Raw genomic sequence first — 8,282 nt, 5'->3', positions numbered from 1 at the left:
GCTAGGCTCACATCATTCGTTGCTTCTGTGAAATTAGGTGCAAGGGGAGAGGGAGCTCTATGTTGGAGGTTTAACAACTCTATCTGCTGACATATTTTTCAGTCTTGTCTACTAGATGTGACTTTCAAATGCTTAATAATTTCTGTGCAAATCCAGAAGCAACTCGAATCTCAAAACCACACAGGAGTTCTGTTAAATGTATTCCCTTTCCCATAGAAGGTGATCTGACACAGAGCTGTCTCCATCCTATTAGTAAGTCTCAAGGGGACATTAACTGAACGTGGTCTCCTAACTAGGCTCCACACGGAACACATTTGTCTGACTTTCAAACCAGGTGCTCCCCAACTTCTTAGCCTTGGCCCCCAAACTCTTAAGAGGCACATGACGTTGAGACAATTTGTTTCCCCTTCAACACCTTGAGTCAGGCTGTCCCTGGGAATCTCCATGTTCTGCTGAGGAATGACTCCCTTTGACTACCTGGAACCTTATTTCATTAACAGACGCCTTCCTCCCCACTCTTCATTGGCCTTTTGATAGACCAAAGAAAACCTGGAGTTTGTTTGAAAGACTGCGGAGTACAAACAAAAGAGCCCCTCCATCCCACCAGCTAGACTGAGCCCGTATACAGAAAGTCACCCACATCTTCTGGTCTATGTGGGAAGCATTACAGGTCTGACTTCTGAGGTGAGCAAAGGCTTAGGAGTAGTAAAGGAATCATCTATTGAGCTGGAAGAGCCATAGATATCACTGTTTCATGGTTCATGCAAACATACAATATCCACCAAAGGCAGGGGATGCAAGATGTACGTCCTGGTCCTATACTGCCCTATCTCCTTATGTTTCCTATGTGTTCCAACACTACTAGGCCTTTGATGCTTCACCAAATATATGAATGACTTTCAGAATGTTATCAACTCTATGCCTTTGCTTTCAGAAAATCCCCATTCTCTTGTTTCTACCTGGTAAAATTACACTCAGTGTCAATATTGCATTCTCCTTGGTGAAAGTTCCTCTGCTTCAACCCCTGGCAAAACAAACTTCCCTTTTCTCTGTGCCCCCTGTAGTACTTTTGCCAAAGGTTACTACATAAATGATCTTATGAGAACCCCTTCTTCACTGTCTGTAAAGTTTTGGTGGAGAACATTATGCATTGAATGCATTGAACCACACCCTGCCTCCTAAACAATGTGCAGGTAAAAAATTCCTTTCAGTTCAATAGAAAGATAAGCTTTATCTCTTATGAATAACTGGTATGCTTCCTCCTTCCAAGTATTTCCTCCTTTGCCTTTGCTGCCAGGAAACTTAAAGCTAGGTATGATATTCCTTCTCAGCGATGGTTAAGGGTTTTAATAATCTGCCAGGCTGCTTATAATCTATGGGTTCTCTATTTTCATTTCCATTTTGTTAATTTTTTGTATTTATCATTTTTTGTGAACAAACATATTATTTTTAGAAATAGGTAGGGCATAAGCAGAGACAAGATCAAAGTGTTATATTAGAATGATTCTTGGAGAAGGTATTTAGGTGAAAGAGTGTAGGAATTAGGTCCAAGTGGACAGCCTCCCCAGGACTGAACTTAATCCAGTGATAGAGCTTTGAGTGCCTAGGGAAGAGGGCGACGATCTCTCAAATTGTTTTCCTTACAAAACCATTCTCTTAATCAGTTTTTGGCTAAAAGCTAAATACCAGACCATTTAAACAAAGGTATTGGGAGTTAAGCAAGTTGAGTGGAAGAGAATGTGAATCTACGACTTTGGGCCAACACGGGGAAAAGAGACCTAATTAGGGAAACTGTGCTGGAGCCAAGTGGTTTGGGAGAGTGGTTCTACGCTGAAGCATCCCTGGATGAACCGTTTTATCCCGTGGGGAGAGCGGCTTACACTGTGAAATTCTTCCTGCATTCCATTCAGCAGCAGGTGTCAAGCCCCAGGTAAACTGGCCACAGCTCTCACATCACCCCATTCTGGCCACTACCACCTCATCCCTTCCAGCCACCAACAAATCCTCTAACATGAGAACTTGGAGAAGGGAGAGTAGAGATGAAAATCTAGGGGACTCCTTTTCTCTTTCAGGGCTGCTGTGTCAAAGGGAAATGGAAAATAGGAGGCAGGAAAAGGAGAGGCAAGCCTCATTCTTAGGAATGCTTTACGATTAGGCATAAACGCTCCAAATTACAATAATCTTCTGAGAACGCCAAATACTTCTCAGAAAAGTGGGCAAAACTATTTGATTTTTTTTCACAACTTTCCTGGCCAAGACAATGTCAAAAGAAGCAGCTTTAAACCAGGGGACTCCCCAACCAAGAATGTCAGTTTCTCTATGTGAAACTTTCATTCCCCTTTCACCATCCATGACAGAACTTGCCAGCTTCCTTATCTCTCAATTTCTGTTTCAAGTTCTTGTCTCCAAAGGGGACCCCAACACTCCGTCTGCTCATATCTAATTCTGGAGGGGAGATTCTGTCAGAGAACGTGGTTGTTTCAACCCCAGCCTCCAATGGAGACGGTGATGATGGTACCATGGAGGACTGCATTTCTGACTTGTCTACCTTTCTTCTGCCTGTCCATCAGTTTATCTCTACCACCAGCTGTATCCCCTGTCTCTGAAAGCAAGCCTTTCCCTGACAGCTGCTGAACTTCTCATCAAAGGAAAAGTGAGTCATCTTCATTTGCCCCAGAGGGCACCTGGAAATCTCTTCTGTTCTTTTCCATCCTTTCCTGTCCTCAATATCCATTAATATTTAAGTGAATTGTTTCCAAGATCAGCCCAGGTAGAAAAACCCTATAAAGCATTTATTTTCCCGACAACGAGGTATATAGTTCAGGGTCAACTTTCATCATTCAACTCACCTTGACTTGCTTTTTAAAAAAGTTTCCTGAAATATTTAAATCAGAAATATTTCCTAATTAAAATTTACATACGTGTTTATTTCCTTAAATTAGCTTTCATATTTACTTCAGATAAAAGAAAACAGTAGCATCTTGAAAATGTAACATAATTGGGTACCCAGAAGACAACGCTTTGTCCTCTTCCCTATGAAACTCAGGCAAAGCAAGAAACTTAAGATGAGAGGCTAGATAAGAGAAGAAATAAATCCTAATTACATAAAAGGCAGATTGGAGGTCATCTTCAAATCTTCAAATCAGATATTTATTGCCCACTCTTTGTTCTCTACTCTGTTTTTTAAATTTTTTTCCTGAATTATGTCTTGACATTTTGGCCCAATATGAATGCAAATAGTAGCAATGAGGCATCCACATAGTAATGCTCAAAAATGTCACCAAATGGCTTGGTCTGAAAAGCAAAATACAGACACTGAAGGAAAAGAACCAAATTTGTATTTATTCTTTGAATCAATTTTACATTTCAGTGGAGGCTTCGGGATGCCTTGGGTCTTCCTCTGTTAGTCTATTTGTTTTTCCCTGAGACTATCTAGGAAGTGTTATTGTAGATTTTAGTGCTGAGAAGCATATTGACGTCAGTGGAGTTCACTTTGGATATTAAATAAAACTGAAGTGTAAAAAGACCTGAGAGGAAGGAAAGAAACATCTAATCCTTAAGTATATATTTGCAATGTGTCTCTGACAATATGATGGGCAATTAGATAAGCTTCATTTCTTTTCTAATATTGAAAAACATTTCCTCCCCAACCACTAGTATTGATTTTGTTCTTTCTCATATAAAGTTTCCCACAGTTTTAGCATACAAAACTTTAATTAAATCACAGAAAGACATTTAGAGAGACTAAGAATCTGCTGTCCTCAAGTTGTTCCACTGAGCATGACAAGTCATTTTGTAAACACTCTGGTTTCATAAACATGAGATTCATTTACTGCATATTCAGTTTGATTAAAGTCCTTCTAGTTATAAAGCAATACTATTAGCCCACACTTGGGTCACTGGCAGGATACATTAATGTCATATTATGGCAGAAAGAAGGATATCAGGAATTTGGGAAATATGGATTGTAGATTGTTTTTGCTTATTATTTAGGGTAGGTTTGAAGTATTTTAATTTGTTAAAAAATAACTTCTCAGTTGCTCCTCTTAAAAAATGTTTAATTAAAATTTTTTTTTAAATTGAAGGATAGTTAATTTACAATGTTGTGTTAGTGTCAAGTGTACAGCAAGTTAATTTAGTTATACACCCTTTTTTATAATCATCTGGGGTTGGTAATTGGACTGGCAATCATCTGAGGTTGTTCAATCCCATGGGAAAATCAGGCATAGCCTGGTCATATACATATTTGACATTGGGTATGAAGTGAGAAGAGGGAGTTGGACATGAAGGAAGAAAGATGAAAACTTGCCTACTATAGTGGGGATGGCCATATTCACTACTACTAGTTCTATGTATTATTCCTACTAATGTCTTGTTAGTGAACAACATGCGTATATCACTTACTTGATATAAGGATGGAGTTTACATATTCTGCAGAGAATACAGGAACTAGTAAGAAAAACACCATCTTTCTTCAAATCTAGGGTGTTCATCAATTACTTTGCTTAGAAAATATTAAGAATATTACATTAAATAAATGCATGGATTATAAGATATATCCTTGTTTCAGAAATGTTAAAAAGTAAAAAAAAATGTATTTCTGAGTTCAAAAAATATATTATAAATGATATGGGAATATAAGAAACAAAATCTATTTGAGTAGATAAGATATAAACAATGAATCAATTAGAAAAACAAAAACTCATCTGGCTATTATACCAAAGAATCAGTTATACAGGTTCTAAGACTGAAACTCTGTGATTAGTGAATAAAATGAAAAGAATTTGAGGAGTATTTGGAAAAACAAGAGATAAGAGAAGACATTTACATTTGAAATGGTAAATCAAGAAAACCCAACCCACTGAAGTATCTTTAATTTATCTGCTTACATATTCCTTGACTTTGAAATTTAAGGCCCTTTTGACATAACTTTAGAGAAAACATTCCCCTTAATTTCCCACTTATATCAGGAGAAAGACTTAGTTCCTCAGTCACATGGTGAGTCTAATAAGACATTCTGTAAAATAATTTCAGTCTCCAAACAATCTTTAAGGCATTGAAAATAAGATTTAAAGGGAATATATTGAATAATAAAAACTCATTACTCTGTCTCTCTTTCTCTCCCTCTCTTTATAAGAACTGATTAATTTTCAGGGCTTTCTGATGGTTCATAATAAGTATACATCTACATATGTTCCCTTGGGATTAAGCCATCTGGGAAACTCACATATGTTCTTGGGATACTGTATCTCAGCTATAGCATAAAGTATTTCTGTTTTTCTATAACCCACATTTTAAAGTTATAATTGTTAAACTATTCAGCATATTGCCTAATGGTTTTGAAAATTTTACACTTGGCAAGGCAGCCAGGTGGCTGGGTGAGATTGGGAACAATAAAGCTGCCAGATTAACTCCATTTAAACTTAAGAAAAGAAAAAAAAAAATAACTGAAGGCACCAAAATTACAGTGTTTAGTATTAGAAGACAATTTGAATTCTTCTAGGTTAGTTCAATATCATCAGATGAGCTCTCCAAACTTCTGGAGGTAGGCTCTGGGCTTTGGTATTTTACTTTACAAATGCCTGGATGCCTAGGTGACTCTAAAATGCAGCCAGGATGGAGAATAACTGACCTAGCTCAATACTCTTCCCTGTGCATGAATTTTTTTTTTAACATCCGTGATAAATGATCTTTCATTCTTTTGTTGTCATTGTAGTATTGATGTATAATTAACATATAATAAAAGTTAACAATTTTAAGTACACTATTTGATGAGTTTTGACAATTGAATGCAGATGTATCCATCACCAAAATCATGATACTGGACATTTTTATAATCTCCAAATTTCCCTCATGCTCCTTTGCAGTATGTCCCTTACAATCTTCCCTGGATCTTAGAACCACTGGTCTACTTTTCACAGAATTGACAGTGAAACCACCTGAGCCAAAAGTTTTCTTTGTAGAAAGGTTTTTAATTATGAATTCAAATTATTTAATAGATATAGAGCTATTAAAGTTCTATATTTTTTTAAATGAACTTTGTATCTTTCAAGGAATTTGTCCATTTCATCAGAGATTTTGAATTTATGGACATAAGATTTTTTTATGTTTCCTTACTATTCTTTTAATGTCCGTATAATTTTTAGTGATGGTCGCTGTTTTATTCCTGGTGTAAGCAACTCATAGCTCTCTCTCTCTCTCTCTCTGCTAATAATTCTGACTAGAATGTTAGCAATTTTATTTATCTCTTCAAAGATCCATTTTTGGTGTCACTGATTTTCTATATTACTTTTCAATTTCAAATAATTTTCTCTTATTTCATTATTTCCTTTCTTCTGTTTTCTCTGGGTTTAATTTGCTCTTTTTAATTCTAGTTTAGGTAAAATTTTGTTTCATTCATTTTGGTCTTTTTTCTTTTCCATGTAAGTGTTCAAAGTTATACATTTCTTTTTTTCTTTTTAAGAAATTTTGCACTTTTCTTTTTTTATTTTTAAGTTTATTTATTTATTTTTGGCTGCATTGGGTCTTTGTTGCTGCACGCAGGCTTTCTCTAGTTGCGGCAAGCAGGAGTTACTCTTTGTTGCGGTGCACAGAATTCTCATTGCGGTGCCTTCTCTCATTGCAGAACATGGGCTCTAGGCATGCGGGCTTCAGTAGTTGTGGCATGTGGGCTCAGTAGTTTTGGCTCACGGGCTCTAGAGTGCAAGCTCAGTAGTTGCGGCACACGGGCTTAGCTGGTCCACGGCATGTGGGATCTTCCTGGACCAGGGCTCGAACATGTGTTCCCTGCATTGGCATGTGGATTCTCAACCACTGCACCACCAGGGAAGTCCTAAAGTTATGGATTTCTTTCTAAGCACTGCTTTAGCTACATCCCATGCATTTTGATGTTGTGGTTTTTTTTCATTTAGTTAAAAAGTATTACTTAATTTCCCTTGTAATTTCTTCTTTGACCTAAGGGTTATTTAGAAGTGTGTTACTCAATTTCCAAATATTTGGAGGTGTTTTTAAGGTATTCTCTATTATTGATATCTAGTTTAATTCCTGTATGGTCAGAAAACACACCTACTGATCTACTATGATTTCAATTCTTTGAAGTTTATTGAGATTTGTTTTACCCCCAAGAATATGTTCTATCATGGTGAATGTTCCATATATACTTGAAAAGAATATGTATACTTCTGCTGTCAGGTAGAATAGAAATCCTTAAGAAACTACTAGCAAGTCAAATCCAGCAATATATAATAAAGGACAAAATGTCACTAGAAAGTGTGATTGATCCCAGGAATGCAAAGTTGGTTTAAGATTCCAAAAGGAAAAAAAAAAAAATGATAAGGATGTTGGTTGAGAGTATTGGAGAAGTTTTCTATATCTTTAATAATTTTTTAAATCGATCTGTCCTATCATTTACTGAGAGAGGAGTGTTAAAATTTACAGTCTTTTAAAAAAATAATTAATTAATTTTTGGCTGTGTTGGGTCTTTGTTGCTGCTTGTGGGCTTTCTCTAGTTGAGGCGAGTGGGGTCTACTCTTCGTTGCGGTCACAGGCTTCTCATTGTGGTGGATTCTCTTGTTGCAGAACACGGGCTCTAGGCATGCAGGCTTCAGTAGTTGTGGTATGTGGGCTCAGTAGTTGTGGCTTGCGGGCTTTAGAGTGCAGGATCAGTAGTTGTGGCACACAGGCTTAGTTGCTCTGTGGCATGTGAGATCTTCCTGGACCAGGGCTCGAACCCATGTCCCCTGCACTGGCAGGTGGATTCTTAACCACTGTGCAACCAGGGAAGTCCCAAAATGTTCAATCTTATTTGTAGATTTAAAAAATTTTTCTTTTCTATTCTATTAGATTTGGGCTCATGTATTTTGAAACCCTGTTATTAGGTGCATACACAGTTAGAAATGTTATGTTCTCTGATGAATTGAAACCTTCACATTAGAAAGTATCTTTATCTCGGTTATATTCCTTTTTAAAAAATATAATTTGTATGATATCAATATAACCACTCCTACTTTCCTTTGATTGGTGTTTGCATGGTATGTCTTTTTCTATATTCTCACATTGATTCTAAGTCTTTATAGTTTGTTGACATTTTTTGTTGACAACCTGTAATTGGGTCTTATTTTCTATCTAATGTTACAATCTCTGCTATTTAATTGAAATATTTAGGCCATTTACATTTAATGTAATTCTTCCATGGTTCAGTTTAAATTTACCATCTTGGTTTTTTAAAATTGTTTTATTGTGGTTAAAAAAACACATAACATTAAATTTACCATCTTAACCAT

Source organism: Lagenorhynchus albirostris, chromosome 12 (assembly GCF_949774975.1).
Source record: "Lagenorhynchus albirostris chromosome 12, mLagAlb1.1, whole genome shotgun sequence".
NCBI classification, from domain to species: Eukaryota; Metazoa; Chordata; class Mammalia; order Artiodactyla; family Delphinidae; genus Lagenorhynchus; species Lagenorhynchus albirostris.
The sequence above is the reverse complement of the archived record's forward strand: the minus strand, read 5'-3'. Positions refer to the sequence as shown.